The 17,610-nt window shown below is 50.9% G+C and overlaps 1 long non-coding RNA gene across 2 annotated transcripts in view; it reads right to left on the reverse strand.

Moving 5' to 3' along the window:
• The window catches only part of LOC115345115, a 30,021-nt gene extending 21,647 nt beyond the window's left edge, over positions 1-8,374 (reverse strand). Inside the window, exons 1-2 of one of the 2 annotated variants that reach the window (XR_003924723.1) lie at positions 8,194-8,374; positions 8,017-8,023 (exon numbers count right to left, since the gene is read on the reverse strand). This is a non-coding gene — a long non-coding RNA (uncharacterized LOC115345115). Of the gene's footprint in view, positions 1-6,305; positions 6,498-8,016; positions 8,024-8,193 lie in introns of those variants that run through there. The other variant, XR_003924722.1, reaches the window with a different exon arrangement.
• Positions 8,375-17,610: the final 9,236 nt, after the last annotated feature.

Raw genomic sequence — 17,610 nt, forward strand, 5'->3', positions numbered from 1 at the left:
GGACGGGATTGCTGCTGTTCCCAGGTTGTCCCACTCAGAATGATTTCCAAGGCTTGGGGTGAGCCAACAGCAAAGCCAAGGCCAGACTCAAGGCTTGTTTTCTGCCTGCTGGGTGTAGCTCCCTGTATGCTTGAGCTGAGGTGCGGCAAACTACTCGGTGGGGACGTTTGTATGGCTTCAGACCGTTTAAACCGCTCTTCATTTCCATGGCTGTTGTTACCATTTAAAAATTATCTACCAGATAGCTAGAGGAATTTTCTGCCTGTTATATTTGGTCCAAGCTGTCTGCTCGGAGTCTCCTGACTTGCCATTTTCATTTACTTACAGGGAATATGGCCAGAATGGATTGTTTCTGCTTTGTGCTGAAGTATTTAAGCAATAGAAAAATGACAATCAAGTAATGACGGTGGCAGTGCAGTTGTAATTAAACGACCAGACAAGGCAACCCCTGGATGGGATAGGTATTTCAGCCTGGCAGAGCGCTACCACTCGCAGCAGCCTGTGCCCATGCCCGCCTGCGTGTGCAAGGGGGAGCAGCTCCATATGCCGCTGCGTTCGCAGCTGTGTTTGCGCATGCAGACGCCCCTGGGCAAACATTATCCCCGTCCTCCGAACTTGCCAAGGAGCTCTGAAACCTCTCTGCAGCACTACAGCAAGCGAGAGCCTTTTTATAAACATGCAGAGATCTAAGTTTGGCATCTGCTCCCATAATGATATAGCAGATCATTACAAGTTGTGACATCCCACTATAAACAGAACGCTGTAAAACCCTGCAATTTAGAAAGCTGGATCAGGTACTCATGTGTTTTGCATAATCCAAAAAGATAGTGGGTTTCGGGCTGAGTTTTCCTTTTCTTTTTCCTTTTTTTGCTTGCTTTCCTTGTCTTCCCTTTTGGTTGACATGGTTACAGAATCCTGAGGATGGGGTAATAGGACACGACACATGCGTTGGGGTAGCCTCGGAAATCCACTGATGCCTCCTGGAAAAGTATGAAAAGCATGCTGTTTAGAGACAACTCAGCTGCTTTGTCTTCTTGCATGTCTCTCCCTCTCTTTCTTATTTCCAAAGAGGTATTTGCATGAAGATGCAGCTTTCTGTCCCGAAGCTTTCTGCCCTGTGCTGCCCTTTCCCTGTCCAAACCCTTAATTCTCTGCTTGGGCTGTCAAAGTCACTTCTGCTGCAACCCACTGCTGTGGCAGAGGAGATCCGGGCAGGGAAACAATCGGCGGTGGGAGCAAGCGCTTACAAAAAATAGCTAGATGGAGGCAAAATTGTTCCTAAATTGAATGTTTTTCACAGTTCTTCCAAGCAGTGTCTGCAGTACTTTAAGATTATTCTCTCCCGGGGGGCCTCATAAAAGCTGTAAATACTCCAAGTAGCTTTCAAGGCTAGCCTTATGACAGTTCAGTTCTCAAGGAAATATATGCTAATGTGCATCGCCGTCATTATCCGGGAGACCTCGCCGCAGACACTTTTGTGTCTACGAAGAAAAGATTCCTGATTGCTGCTGTTTTGCTAAAAGTTAAATACGTCCAGGCTCTGAAACTCACTGGAAGCGTTTTGAAGCAGAATTGCCCACTAGTGCCTCCCATCCACCATATCCCAGCTCCAGCATTTGTTTCGAGACTACGGATCGAGTTTTCCAAGAGCTCTAACTCCCGCTGGGGGTTGATGGGAACGGGACGCCGTGCCGCACTGCATCCCTCCGGCAGCGGAGAGCCGGTGTGCCACACACCGCCGTGACTCGTGCCCCACGTGTGCTGGGCAACGGCACGAACGCTTCCAGCCTGCTGAATTTCAGAGTTGGTAGTTACAATCTATTTTCATAGGCTTTCTCCTTCATATCCGCGGAGCTTGGGCGATATACCTCCGAGTCTTCCAGAAAGCACAAGCGACAAACGAGTGATTGAAAGCGGGTTTCTGCAGAAAGAGGAGCGGGTTCTGCAGCTGGTGCACACGTGGCCTCCTCGCTCCATCTCCCGGAGAGTTTTGTACCTTGTCATCAGCACTGACATGCAACAAAATGGAAACAAGGCTATTTAAAGGTTCCCGTACAGTAGGGTGGTTCAAAAAACCTTGCTCAAGTGTAAATGTCAATAGGACTAGGACTGTAATGCAGACACATACTAAGCTATTTTACTTAATTGAGGCTGAAGGCACTGAAAGGGAAAAAAGAAATAAATCAGGGAGATGCGCAAATGGAAACGGCAAAGCCCCAGCAGATTTACCGTGCCTGCTCTGGCCCAAGGTTTTTTGAGGTGGCCCGGCGCAGGGTGATGTCAGAGGCAGCATCCACGGGTCGTCTTTAAATCGGTGCCCGTGGGTAAAGGAGTAAGCAATGCCGGATCCGAAGGGAGGGTCAGGCTGGTGCATGGGCCACTCCGGAGACAACGCAGCCGTGGCTGCAGGGACGTCCTCGGGAGGAAAGGCGCTGTCGCCAGAACAGGAGCCCAAGCCCGAGCCCAATGCTTGAACCATCTTCCCTTCTGAGATGGGTTTGCAGCTCCCCTTGGTGGAGGGAAGTGGGGGGACAGGGGAGAGTCAGTCCAAGAGTCGGAGAAGGACTTTTAAGGTCCTGTGGAAAGCCAAGCCTTTGCTGTCCTGAAAGGCTCCCCAGAAGCGATTTTACCAACCCAGAAGTTTACAGGGTTTTGGGGTGCTTGTAGCAGTCTTGAGTGTGGGCCGTTTACGGCTGTCTCGGTACAACGGTTTCTGCAGTAATCAAATTCTTTCGTCCCAGGGGAGAACAAAGGTGCTGAGCTTGCACAGAAACCCAGTTCCTCCAGGAACCACTCTTGGGGGTCACCTCTTCAGCATGTCCTGCTCCGGGGGGACCAGGTCTCTCACGAGGTCTGAATTAGCCCTTACATTCCTCTTTCCCGTTCTTCTGAAGTGTCCTTTGCTTTCAAACTGTGTTTATCACGCATGATTGATATTTGACATTATGCTGTACCGGGAACACGCACAACATCGCTCCGCTGGGATGCAACGCTCTTCCCGCAAACACATCCATCAGAGCTACGAGTGCCACCCCGGCAAGAGGGCAACGCAGGAGCCATCCCGGGGGAGAAATAAAGACTACAGTCCCAGCAGGGATCTCGCTGTGCATCTGTGGGCTTGGGGAGCACAGGGAGAAGCAGGGAGTTAAAGGTTCCCGCCGTTACGGTGGAGCCCCTGCAGAAAGACTTTCCCAGCACACCAGACCCGTGGCATCGCTGCCATCAGACAGGCTGAAGGATGCTGTCTGTGCTCCACCGCCCCTGGGCTGCGAGTGCCCTTGAAAGATGGCTGAGAAATCCTTGACAAGAGCGAGGGGAAAGGAGGGCTCCGGCGTGCTTGGCTTTCATTGCCAAGGGGAAGGAGGGAGAGCAGCATACGCCGAGACCCAGAAACACCGCAGTCTTCGGCGGGTGGAGATATCGGGGGAAGCATTGATCCCGACTTCCCTTTGCTGTCGTTCCAGAGGCAATTGCTGGAGGAGTGTATTATCTTTCTGACCCGTGCCTGTGTGCATGCGCAGCAGGAAGAGATGGAATGTGATTCATTAAGCAATTCTTCTAATAGTCCCCAGGTACAAGTAGTAAAATGACCTCAGCTAAATAAGTCGAGGGCCTGATGCTCATTGCCAAATGAGACCTCTCAGGCTGTGGCAGAGAAAAAGGCTCTCACGAAGGCGTAGCTTCCCAGCGCTGGGGGAGTAATGCCCCGTGCCATGGAGAGGATGCCTGTGCCCCAGGGGAAGGGGCTGGCCGCCACATCCTGCCAGGGCTGAATTCAGCTCCAGAGAGGACTCAGGAGCTGGCTGGAATTAACAGGTCCGCATTGATTTTTGTTTAACTTCCCATTTATTACAGTGCTGTGGATAGAGATTAACTTTCGTTGCTTGGTATTTATTATTGTTTCACCTGCTTTCAAATAGAAAGCGAAGGCGCTTTGATAAATGAACCAAGAGCTCTGCCTGGCTCCGCCGTACCTCCGAGGAAGGCACGCTCCTGCACATCCAGGACGTGGTTTGGATCCCCGAGGCTCTCCTCGAACCCAACCAAGCAGCAGGCGGTAGTCAGACCAAGCCAGCACCTCTTCCATGGCAGTTCACCCTCCCAAAGCGAATCATTAATATGCATTTCTCTGACGTACCATAAGTCACTTGTGGTGAAGTGCTGCGTCTAATTGATTTGAGATGCATCAGCCGAGCCTCACGACCAGCTCTGCTGGGCCCATATGTAATAAGTGCAACACGCTGGAAAGAGGGGAATTACTCTTGACACTGGGATTATATCTCTGCCAACAGCATCAATATTCTATTAAAGATATGTGATAATATAACACTAATTACCAATTGAGGGGCCATTAAAGGGAGCCTACAAACAGCAGTTCGATCTCACCTTTCAGATTAAAAACACCACAATGATTTCCTGTTCCTTGTACTTTATTTCTGTGTTTTCTGCCCATGCATAATGCAGTGATGCAAATTGCCAGCGAGTACCTACAAGATTGCTGCCTTCACCTGCCATCCAAGGGTAATGGCTTCCTAAGCCTGGACGGAGCCAGGAAGGAGATAAGTCATGTCTACAAGCCAAGAACAGGATAGCGAAGAAGTCCTCTCCCCTTTCCATTTGGCCGTGTGCCTAAGGACAACGTCACCAACGGCAGTAACTTAGCAAGAGAGAGAAACACACACAAGTCAGGTGGGATGAACCAGGAGCAGACCAGCCCTGCAAAGCCTTCTGGTGACTCTGCATTCAGCCTGTAGAAGAAACACAGTTTTTCTTTCCACGCTCCTACTCTGTTCCCAACAGTCCTGCTGGCACCAGCAGCAATTTCAGAGAGCACAATTTAAAAGCTGATTGTAGTCACACTCGGGCTGAAAGCCGTACTGGAGGGCAGATGTCCGGCATGGCATCCAAGGCTGCCGAGCGCTGGTGTTTAAATGGCCTCTCCGTGCAGCACCTTAACAAGGCGTTACAAATGCCACTAACCCCGCGGAGGTCCGGAGACCCCCGGCCCACTGCCGTGCTCCTCCCGCTGCAGCTCCGAGGCAGCGCTTTGCATTTGCCAGACCAGCGATTCCCTGTCCCCAGTGATTTACCGCTCCCTCTGCCAAAGGAACTGCAAGGCTCGAGTATTTTTGGAGAAAGAACAAGCCAGTTCAGGTCTTCCAAGGCTTCCGGGCTTAAAGCTGATTGTGTGATTTTAAAGACGGGGTTTTGCCTTTATTTTTTCCTAAGGCTATGGAGGGCAGACAGCCTACAACAGTGGTCACAAGGTTAATGAAATTGGAACGAAGAGTATAAACTCCAAAAACCCCTCATCCCGCAGGGGCAAACCTGATCCTGCCACCAAGCCTCAGTGCCCAAAGCTGCAGAACCTTTTGCAGGATGAGGGCTTGAGAGTCAAAACCAGACTCCTGGCGCATCCCCACCAGCACCAGTGCATAGCAGCAGACGTGGCCCCCTCTTGAAATTTAGTTACTGGCGAGAACAACGGGCACATTGTAGCTGAAGAGGGAATACCTTTCCTGTGGAGAAAGAGAGGAATTGGAACCTGCCTCCTACTCCCAGCTGATGTTAATGGCACCATTGAGCTCGGAGCAATCCTTTCGGAGGGCAGCATCGAGGAGCATGCGTTGAATAAATACCTAATAAAGGACCAAGCGGATCACCGCAGGAGGCGACAGGAGGTGACACGGGAGCAGCAGCAAGGAGCCGCATTGCCCCTGCTGCTGTCGCCTCTCCGGGGCGGCCTCGGCAGAGGGAACTCCCCGAACATTTGTTTTCCTGCATGCAGTGGCGCCTGCCAGCCATGCATTATTTTAATGAGACACAATAATATTCTATCAGTTCTACAAGCTATAGATTGAAGCCGCAAAGAGAAATCATCTGAACCTCCATATGATCAATCTTGTCAAAACATGTTCATTTAATCCCTTACAAACGAAAGGAAGATGTGTTTAAAATGTCATCCTTGGGGTCTGGGAGCCAGGTTTCTATAAATCAGTCAACCCAGGTAAACCATATTATTTAGGAGCTATTTGACAGCAGACGTGCCAAAACCACTTTCAAACCATGCACACAAGGTTTACATCATCTCAGATGTAAAAATTATATGCTTTTTTTTGTTGTTTCACCTTTCTGTGACTAAGCACTCACCACGCAGAGGTATAGAGGGAAGAAGATGAATAGGCGGAGGTTACACAGGGACGCACACGACTCATGGTCAAGCAAATGCACAGATAAACCCAGGGACTAATAAGCTCACAGATCTGACAAGAAGGGACAACCACATAAGAAATATCAGGCGATACCTTATTCTGCCGAGGGAACACAGCCCTCGCCCGATGGAGGCGCTTGGGCGGCTGGGCCCCGGCACCCAGGCGCATCCCAAGAGCACCCCGATGTGCGGCGCTCCCCAGCCCCCAGTGAGCGACTGGCACTGCTGGGAGAGATGGCATGGCGGCAGCTGCAAACGCACTGCGGTAATACCATCCCCAGGAGCAATGCCTGGGGAAAACGCAGACGCCCTCGCTTACAGAGAGTTCACTGCTCTCCGCCAACAAATGCATAAAAAAATAAGCAATCTGGGACCATTTTCTGTGACACCTACGGAAAGGACTGACCTTGCAGCCCAGCTGTGGAGCTGGGGCAAGTCAGGAGCATCAATTTTCTTTGTACCGCTGGGTGAAGCACTTCACCTGCTGAATCTCGTTTAGCTTATGGGCTTACTAACCTTCACCCTTACCAGAGGCAAGTTGGAAGGCATCCCCTGCCATCCAAGCCAGCTGCCCAAAGGAATTTACGGCACATCCGGCAACAAGTACCCCTAAATACACCCCTGAAGACCTTCTCCTGGGGGACCAAGGTGGCGGGCTGGCCTTTTTTGGGTGAACACCCACGCACCCATTTAACAGAAAAGATGTTTGACAGATATGACAATGGACAGGGATCAGTTGGGTTCTTTATTGGTTCTGAAGGTGCTTATATTTAAAACAATTTGTTAGGCTCCCCGTGATTTACTGCCGCGCTGGAAAATGGGGCCGAGTATTGATTCTTTGCCTTTTCTATTGCAAATGGGTGTAATGTTTTATAGTATGTCAGAATAATAGCAGCGGGCACTTTATCAACGTCAAATGTTAAAAATGATCAGCTATTGTGATGTAGGAGATTAAATATGAAAGCTTGATGGGTATATAAAAGCAAAACGGCAATAATAAAGGGATTTTTACGTTCAACTCGTTGCTCTCCTGAATCTACCTGGGGAGCTATTAGAACCAATTGTGCTGATCAGTGACATATCACCATGGGTTAAAGGACAGGAAAGTGCTAGGTTTAACTCCCCAGGGGGTCTTTACATGTTGCTTGGCTGATACGGGGGCTGCAAGTTGAGCCCTGCCCTTCCCTGCCAGGACTCTTTGCGGAGTTTCGCATCCCGCCGAGTTGCCCATAGCTGCTAAAACCAAGGCTTGGAGATGGGACATCCACCTGGCACTGCAGAGCCACGCAGCCTCTTGGAGCCCTTCTCTCCCCAGAGGGGATGAGCCACCAGGACCAGTGTTCCTCCAAGGAGGAAGCCACAACCTGACAGCCTGGGATTTGGCGCAGAGAGAGCTTAAAGCCTCCTGGACTGTGAAGTCAGAGGGGTTTAGGGCTGCCTGGGCTGTGCAAATGGACCCCTCTCCACAATTAGCCCAAACCAGACCAGAAAAAACTGTGTTTCTCATTGTTCCTATGCTTCTGTAACCCAGACAAGCAAATTAATTGCAGAGTCACTTAATGTATTGATTGGAAAGGCTGAGATGCAGTAACTAATGCAAAGCATTCTGCTAGGACATGGCCCTGGGACCCGCTGAGAGCCACAGCATTGGGTTTCAGATCTCACTAAAAACAGTTTGCAAGATGCAAAGTACATCTATGTGGGTTTTTTAAACTCAGAAAGGGAAGACCTTTCCACAAGGATATCTTCAAGACTAACTGGCCCTGAAATTTTTAAAATCTGAAGCATAAGCCTCTGTCAAACACCTCCGTTCTCCACCAAGCAAAGCCCAGTGAGTTGAGCTGGTTTAAGCTGGCTGCTAAAATAGCTGCGGGAGAGCCAGAAGAAACTGTTTCAAGAGTAGAGAAGAGCTTCCCACAGCACAAGTGCAAGGTGGAAACCTTGAGACAAGCCTGGACCCAGCAAGCACCAAAGAGCCTCACCTCCGTGCTCACCTCCCAGGCTCTCTCGCTGCCCTGCAGTCTCCGTCACCTTGTCCCAAGAAAGCGGAGCAGGTCTTCTAGCAGCTACCTTGCTGCAGCCCTCTTATCAAATGCTGCTAAAAATAAGCCTTCCTCTCTGTTCCTGTGCTCCCCCCAGCACACAAACTTCCCCCGCAGCAGTCAGGGCCCTCCTGCCCCCAGCACCAGCCCTTTTATAGCCATGGCAGGCCCTAATTCCTGACAGCCCTTCTGCAAATCCCTGCTCACAGCAAACAGCTGTGGTCCTTCACCAGCCAAGGCTGCCCTTAACTCCTTCCCAACCACCCCTGCTCCCACAGTCCCACCCGGAGCTGGCGAGCAAAATGAAAGAGCGGTTACATTAGAGAAGGGGGATATCTGGCTGCTGAGCGTCGCAATTGTCCCGACAGAGGAAAAGGAAAAATTCTACCCAGTGGAAAAGCACCACGCCAGAGTTGGTTGCTCCGGAGCCAGGCGATGGGCACGGGCAGCCGTTTGAAGCTAACACAAGATGCGAGCATGAAATGGCTGCTGTGGTGTACGCCATGGACCATCGCCACTCGCGGCAGCTGTCAGCGGCAGCGTGAGGGTGCGGGGGGACATTGAGGCTTTAAATGCCGATTTCTGGCAGAGTGACAGGCTTCTGGGCTGGAAGCGAAGCGAGGCTTCTGCCTCCTTGGCCCAGGAGGAGCGCCAGAAAGACGCGTCGCTGGCACCGCTGTGTTTGCCGCAGACAAGAGATGCTCCCCGAGCGCATCCTTCCTGGCACCCCGCAGGGAACCAGCTGCTGCGGCTGCTTTTGATCCGTCCCCCGAGAGCCAGCGCGCTCCCGCTCCCCGTGCTCCCCACGCTGGAAAAAACAGCCAGCAAGAAGAGGAAAAGCTTTCCGAACTCGATCAGTAGAGACGACTTCCACTAGTAATCATTAATAGTCTCACCACTACTTTATTACAAAGGAAGAGTAAAAAAAAAAAAAAAAATAAAGTCCAATAACTCTTGAAGCCTGGACTCCAATTAATTTTTTTGAGTTGTCATAAGCAAGAGGAAAAAAAACCCGCACAGGCAGGACAAATGTTCTCCTAATTACCTAAACACTTTATTAACCAACGCTAATTAAAGCATTTCTTGGAGTCTGACAAATGTCTGGAATTACTCAATTTAGAAGTTAGTTTTGACTCCAGTAATTTATACAGCATTGGAAAGTTATGGGGGGGGGGGAGAAATATCTTTCAACTAATGTTTTTTTATTAAAGCTGACAGCAATAATTAGTTATTTGCTACTAATGGGGCAGGCCCTGGAGGGAAATTTGCCGAGATGGATGGCTTGGGCTCATGCCAGCAGTAATTGGTCTGAGCCTTGGTCAGATGCTGGCAGCTTGTCCCAAACACAGCCGCTCCATGCCGGCATCTACCTTCGGTCCCTGCCTCCGGGCACCCTGGCCGGCTCCACACCGGTGTGCCAGGAAAGGGCCATTGGGCTTCAGCCGATAAAAGGCACGCTCTGGAGACAGAGCTGCCGAACCCCCAGTTCGGCAGGAACGCCAGCGACTCGGTTTCTCAGCAAATGAAGCTGAAAGTCGGGAATTGCGGCCGCAGAGTTGCTGGGAGCGCCTGTTTTGCTGGCAATAAGTGTTTTGTGCGGTGCCGCCCTGGCAGAAGTCGTTGCCCAATTAGGGATGAGCCACTCTCTCCAAGTAGAAGTAAAAATGCCGTTCATTTTCTTCCAGAGAATACTGGATCATCCTTTTAAAGGGCCCATGTGAAAAGCGTTAGGCCTGATGTAAACCTTCGCCCAATGAAGAGAAGAGGGGTTTAATGCTGAACAGTTACCCCGGGCTTTTACATCACTGTTTCTCATCATTCCCCAGCCGCTGGAGTCAACCGACTACAGCTCTTCTTAAAAGTAAGCTTCTAGTTTCTACAGACACAGAAAAAGCCCTGAACATGGGGAACTAATGAGCTCTGCGGATTCAAAAATCAGAATGCAAAGAAAGAGGATCCAGATTTTCTTTTCATCTCCTTTTTTTTTAAGCTTGACACATAATTTTGGATGCTTGGGTCGTCAATACCTTTTGTTTCTCATCCTTCCTATAAACTGCAAATGATCCAATTATAGAGAAAAAGGAACAGGAAAGGGGGAAAGCAAGAGAAATGGAATAATCTAGGGGGGAAAGAAAGTAGCTGAGATGAAAAGCTAATGAAACGACAGATACAAAACGGTACAGACGAATTAAAGGGTATTTGGAGGTAGACAGAGAGGGGAGGGCAAGTCAAGGGTGAAGCCAAGGATTCAGGTCTCGGCCTCCCGCACCTCCACCCGCTCCACGCTCCTTCCCTCAGGCCGAGGCCCGAGCCCACACGGGATTACAGGCGTCACGAAGGTGGGCCACTCTGAGCTCCCTCTGCGAAACGGCACCGGCCACGCTGGCTCCGTGGTACAGGGATGCAGTTCCGTGGGGTTAAGCAGATTTGCTGTGTTGTAAAACCACCCCACGTGCAACCGGAGAGACTCTCTGCAGCCTGATGTGGAAAGATCTAATTTCCTTCTCTTTTGTTTCGCAAGAGAGAGAGGAGAAATGTGCCATAGGCTGAGAAAGGTGCTTTGAGAAAGGTGCTTAAGCTGAGCTCGTAGGAGAGGTGAACTGGGAAGCCTTGACGGGTATGCTAATGTTCTGCCGTTTCGGCTGTAGGAACTGACATTAAAAGGCCTTGGTTAAAGACAGGGCTCAGCATCTGAGCAGTGTAATGAGGTGTTTCACACCGCCCGACCTTGTAGGAAAGATCATGGCTTTCCAAATGTTTCATGTTGCGTTGGCCATTTGCTCTGACGTCTGGACGTGCTGCCAGCCCTGGCGCCCGGAGCGCCTTTCCCCTGCACGGGCAGCGCAGGCAGCGCGGCTGTGCCCACGCGAGCTACGTGGCAGCGATGGGGTCGCTCATCTCGCAAAGTGTCTCAACACCCTGAAACCTCTCATGCCAGACTTGAGCTCCAGAACGTCAGCGTGGACCCAAACGGCCCCATCCCACCCCATCGCATCCCTGCCCGCACGCCCCGGGAAAGGCACCATCACCCCTTCTGCTCTCTGCCGCCTTTAGTCCCATTCCTCCAGAAACAAATTAGCGTGGCACATTTTAGCAACAGGCTCCGGGGACTCACACTGCTTTGGACAAATAGATATACGAGCGACTGTGCATTTAATATTGTAAAGTCCTGGGGAACGGCACAGCGTGCAGTGCTTTGCTCAACTTGCACGCCGTGTTATTTACCGGTTGCTGCGTTCCCAGCTGGGAAAGCCTCGGGGTCTCAATTTCTCTTTCTCTCCTGGAAGCTGCTCGTGGAGGCACTGCCGGCCTCGGTGGCATCGAGGAACAGGCAGCTGGGAATGTCAGCTTCGGTGGAAATAGGCGCGAAGGCTGCTTTCGAGCTGTCTCAGGGTTCAGAAGCTCAGCGCCCACGCGTGTCATCCTGGCTTGGCCATCCACGTCATGCGGGAAGCCTGAAAAATATCTTAATAATTAAACTTCAGCAGAGCGGCAAGAGCACAACCCAGGCGGGCAACCTTTGGCAAATCCCTCGCGAGACCCGTGGGGTTTTCTCCGGGCTGCGGCCCCTCCGCCAGCCCCCACAGATCCCTGCAGCCCCCGGGCTCCCCACGAGAGTCCCTTGTGCCTGCAGACCCCTGGAAACACCAGGAAGGCAACTTAGGAGCAGAAAAATCCACTTTATTTGAAAGCTTTTAAGGGAATATTGAGAAGAATGGGAAGGGGTTTTGATCTTTCTTTTTTCCCAAACTCCAAAAAAAAAGCTTTTAAAATAAATAGCTGACAATGTCTCTTATTTGAGTAATTCTTTGCCAGCAATAAATGTGTCACTCTAAAGTGCTTTATTTAGAAATAAAAAAATGTTGTTCTTTGTAGAGCGCTCCGCATTACATCAAGTTAAAGGCTGGAAGCGAAATTCTCCTCCTCTCGCCGCATACCCCTCCCTGTTTGATACATTCATATATTCTTCTATAATCTGATCTAGGTTATAAAAATATAAAAAAAGAGAAAAAACAGAGAGACATCTGGCTCTCCCACACATCTGACATTTCCCTTTATGCCTGGTTTAACTTTTTTATGACTGCCTGGGTTCGCTTCATTGGAGAATTTCTCCCTTCAAATGAGTTTCCTGTTTTATGTTAGAAATTTTCCTTTAGACAAACCTGGTAATTTTTCAAGTTAAAATGTGTACGTCTTAAGTACTTAGGAAGTTTAAGGATCCGACTGATGGGGACATAAATCTGCGTTTATTCACGCTGGAGTCCCTTTGTCTAACTGATCCTATTTAAAAAAAGAGAGAGAGGCAAGAAAGAGCCTGGCGTATTTTTTACTTGTTTTACAGGGGGAAAAAAAACCCCAAACTGTCAATTCATAAGTAATTTATTAGTGTCTGCTCACACTTCCAAGCCTTTATGTGCTAATGCCAGGGGAAGGCAGTACTTGTGCTTTCTCGAGCATGTACTCGTTTAATAGATAGTGAAGAGGGGGCTGATGTGGTCTCCTCGCTATTGACTGTCCTGGAGCCACCTTTTAATCAGGGGCGATCGACAGGGATGCCCAGGGGGCCGGAGCCCCGTCTCAGCTGACTGACGGGTGCTGCTGCATCCCTCCCATAGCCATCTCATCCGCTCCCTGCTGACGTCGAGCTCTTGTAATGCAAGATCACGTAATGAATAAAGGCAGGGCAAGTCCTATTGTTCGGTAATAAGGAGGAGGGAAAAAAAAACGATCAAAAAAGGCAGGGACTTAAAAGACCAAAATTATTTCTCAAATAGAGTAGGGAAGAAAAAAACCCCAACATGCCTTATCGCAGCGGAGAACAAGTGCTGTGCAAATGCGTGGGCCCGCGAGTGGCGTGCAGGTTGTTTTGAACAGCCGGGTGACTTTGTCAGGGAACCTTCCATTGTGCCTCTGAAAGGCACTCACAACGGCGCATGAGAATCACTCATTTGTGTCACAGCAGACTGGGGAAAGATGCTGCCGGGGTTGCGGGTTTTTTTTTTTTTTAAAGGCAGCGTCCCCACAAGAAGACCTTCAAAGCCAGATAAAGCTCATTTCTGAAAGGCATTGAAAAAAAAGGCAGGAAAGCAAAACTTTAGGGAAGAGCAACAACCCAGGTTTGGAGAGATCTCCTCCTCCTCTCCCCCTGGGCCTGCTTCCCTGGCTTAGGGCATTTCCCCCCTCTCCTTTCTGCCATTGGAAATCGAAGAGATATCCATTGCTTTTTGCTGGTTAGCCGATTGCCAGCAATTCAGCAAGGAAATCGCTAGCCCCTACCCTCTAGCTAATTCTGCGGATTGTTCTGGGGGAAAAGCAGCTGGGGAGAGGCTTTTTCTGATACATGCGCTTCCATTTTCATCCCAGTTCCTCCTCCGGCTACAAAAGCTATTTTCCGGTGGTGGTGGAGGTGGCTGCATGCCCCCCAGGACCCGGGCCATGCCACCAGGGCCCCGGGAGGGGTCCCATGTCCCCCTGCCCACTGCAAAGTGCCCTTAGGAGAGAGCGGCTGAGGGGGCCCTTGCAGACTCAATTCCAGAAGAGGCTCAGCTTTCGGGTTTCATCCAAGTGCCTAATTAAATTTTCAGAGTGCTAACTGCTCGGGATCCAACACAAATAGCTGCAGAAGCCAGAGGGGAGGCAGGGAAAGGATGGAGGGTGGGGGAAAGGGGGGAGAAACCTAAAATAAATAAATTAATTAAACAAATAAATAGGGAGTGAAATAACAGAGGGAAAAGAAACTAAAACCACCGGCAGCCCTGGCCGCCCGAGCACTCATTAGCAGTGGGAGAGGAGGGAAGTGTCTCGTTGTCTGGGGCTGTCATCCTTCATCCTGACGAGCACTTAGAGAGTCACGACCCCTTTCAGCATCACCATACAGACAATCAGCCCCTCGCATCGGTCACTGCCGTTCACTCGCCGCATCCCGGCCTTATTACAGGCATATGCGGAAAGAAGGATATTATATCATCGGGAAGCGGGGAGGTAGGGGAAGGCTGCTGCCCACGCCACCCCTCCTGCCCACAGCTCACATGCCAAAGGCGGGCAGGGAAGAGCAAGCAGCAAAGGCAAGAGCTGCCGAGGCGTGTCCCCCGATCGATGCCCGCGGCCCTCGGGGTATGCTGGGCTCTGCTTGCCCTGGGAGGAGGCGTGCGGAGTAGCACATCTATTTTTGCACCTGCCTACGTGGCGCACTCGGCCGTCTCTGGGAGGCCGAGCTGTCAGCAAACAATGATTTCAACTGGGTTTACAGGGAAAAAAAAAATCCCGTGTCATCTGCTGAGGAGGAGCCCGGGAGCAGTTTTTGGAGAGGCCAACAGAAGCGGGGCTGGGGAGATGGCCGCGACGGAAGAGCAGCAGAGAAGGGAGAATTTGCAGCCTGCCGTGTTTTTGGCGCTCCGCAGACTGAAGCTTTCAGCTGAGGCTGCTCCCCGGCAGCACAGCTTGTTACCTTTCTGCCTGAGCTCCCTTTGTGCTTTATTATAATTTGAAAGCGCGGTTAGCGCCGGCGAGACAGGCTGAATTGACAGCCCCAGAGCGATGCCTCCAGCGCGCTGCCCTCCCGCGTGGGTTGCTGCTGCTGTTCGCGTGTTTGCCGAGCGCTGACAATAGGCAGATCGCTGCCCGGATAATGGGAGCAACCCCTGGCTCGGCGGGTTCATAGCCGAGAGGGAGGAGGGCACGGCAATCCCGGGCTTGTTCCAGCCAGGGAAATCCACAGGCGCAGGGGCGAGTGGCTGAAAGCCTCTCTTTTCTACTTAACTCGGCCACTTGATGACTCAGCAGTGCGAGGAACGCGCTTGCCAAAGGAGGGGATGCTCTCCAGTAACTTCGGTCTCACCTGCATCGCCTCGTAAAGCAAAATAGTTCAGCCCGTGCAGCGTGCTCGCTACGGGAATAGCTTGTTCCCTCCCAACAGACCCTCCCGCTCAACCTGTTGTGGTTCTCGCCAGAGACGGCTCGTCTCATGCCAAAACTGGCGTCGTGTGCTGCTCAGCATCAGCTTGCCTAGCAGCGTACAGCCCTCCTCTAGTTATCCCAGGATGCTGCAGCTCTCTTGCGGGGGTTTATCACGAGGCAGAACAAGCAGTGTCAGTGTTCCCTCTCGATGAAGCAACAGCTCTGAACACGCCGAAACGCCTCTGGATTTTCTCTGCAAACACTGCTTGTTGCCTGGAACTCGTGTTCCGCTGGACTGTTTGCTCCTCGTCAACACAGAGGAAATTTGGCCGGGTGCTCCAACACCTCTACAGCAAACAGCGTGTGGTTAGTTAAGCAAAAAAAGCAAACACATCTTCCACTGAAATGTGGAGTTCAAAAAACCAAGAAAAGAAAGGGACGTGCCTGTATCCTGCAGGAAGATGCAGAGCATCAGGACCACCCTGGCAGTGCTGGGACAGTCTGCTCCTCCCTCCAGGGAGCCGGGGTGCTGGGCAGCAGGCAGGCCCCCGGAGAGCTATGCCGCACTCGCCACGTTCGTGCCCCATTTTGGGGGCCCTCCGCTCAGGCCCGGGCCCTGCGTGGGGTGTCACAGCCTGCAGGCAGTGCCACCCCAGGGCACCTCGGCTTTGGAACCACTGCCCCTACGGGTCAGGCTTTTAATTTTTATTTCTTTCTTTCTCTAATTTTACATAGCAGAAATTGAATCTCTGTTCCAGTTTCTTCTGATTCCATAAAGGGATATCAGTTACACTGTAAATCCGATTTATTCTTTTCTATGTATCCATTAAATTCCAGTTAGTTACTGCACTATTTAATGGAATTGATGGTGTAATTAAGCTACAGGCAGACATTAACAACCAGAACCGTCAGGGAGGTTTAGGATCCTTTACTACTCTCTTCCCGGTGTTATACAGCTTCTAATTTCATAACAATTACTCTAACCAGTTGGTTCAAACCACACACTTCACGTGTGCTGACTACCCAGAGCCCAGCTCCAGAGCAGCCCTGGGTGCAACATTGCGTTGCCCTTCACTTTGGCCTCGCTGCAACACCCCCACACGCGTGATGTATCCCGATGACGTTCTGCAGGATGGCATTGATGATTTTTTGCTTTGCTCGATGTCCTCTACCCATCTAATTCAGAATATACATTCCTTGAGAGTATTTTCTTTTCTTAATACAAAAATCCCCATGTGGGCTTCTTCCAAATTAATCCCGATTTACACCAACAGAAACTAAAAGAGCTGTAGCCCCCTCACACATCTGTAAGCGAGATGCACAAGCCTCAGTTTCAGGTTTAATAACATGGGAATAATTATCTCATTTTATTGCTGGGGCTGGAATAAGAGGAGGAATTTGGGACAGTTCGTAAATTACTCCGAGATTCACAGATGGGGCGATGTGTTATCATTCTCAAAAGTGCATCAGCTCCAAAGACATGAACACCTCTAAAGCGCATGCCTAACCCAATTTTCACTTGCATTCAGGTAAACTAATCCAGCGCAGCAGGGAGGCTTGAAATGGCCGATAGTCCTGCCTGGGCACTCTTCCCTCTACAGAAATCCTCTTTTCCCCCCCCACAATCAAATCTGCTCTGGACCCTCCGCTCCTTATCCCCTGGTAGACGGAAGCATAAACCAAAGACGTCAGCTGGAGCACTCACACCCTACCCCACAGCTAAAATAAAGGCAATGCCGAGGGGTTTCCAGCCTTCTTATCACCAGGGTACGTCCCTCCTCCTGGGCCTTGCAGAAATCCCCCATGCCCCTCCCCAGCAACTTTGGTTCCCACCAGGCACAGTGCAAACACCCCGGCAGATAAATACTTGCCTGCTGAAGTTTGCCCACCACCAGGATGGCCGAGAGTGGGCTTTGCAAGCCAAGGAGATGTCTGTGCCCGTGCAGAGGCTGAAGCACAGAGAAGCTGTCGTGGGGCAACACCCACGCTCTGCACGGGCAGCTGCAGCTCCTTCCCTGCTCCTGGATCCACCGTGGCACCAGTACAGTGCCCGACAGCAAACTTCCCAAAGGCTTTGCAGGACGGAGGTGAAGCTGTAACAATCACTGCCATTGCATTAAGAGATTGCTTCCTGGTGCCTTATCTGCCCAGAGATATCAGCAGCCAGAATCTTATCATGCTGTAATTACCAGGCCTAGATTTGTGCTAATTAGCTCTCTGGAGTAAAGTTACCCCCAATCTGTGTGTTATGGGTGCTCAGCAGGAAGCGATTTAGAGCCCAACAGGTTAGGTGGGCTGATCTAAGGAGGATTAGCTGCAGCTACCATCAAGGGAGGGAGGGACACAGGGCTCCACTCCCGACCCTCTCCAGAGGTGTGTTTGCCAGCTCCTGAGGAGGACAGTTCTTTCGGGAAAAACCACGGCTACGGACTCTGCTACCTTCTGTGTGCGGCCCGGATG

Source organism: Aquila chrysaetos, chromosome 8 (genome assembly GCF_900496995.4).
Source record: "Aquila chrysaetos chrysaetos chromosome 8, bAquChr1.4, whole genome shotgun sequence".
In the NCBI taxonomy this organism is placed as follows: Eukaryota; Metazoa; Chordata; class Aves; order Accipitriformes; family Accipitridae; genus Aquila; species Aquila chrysaetos.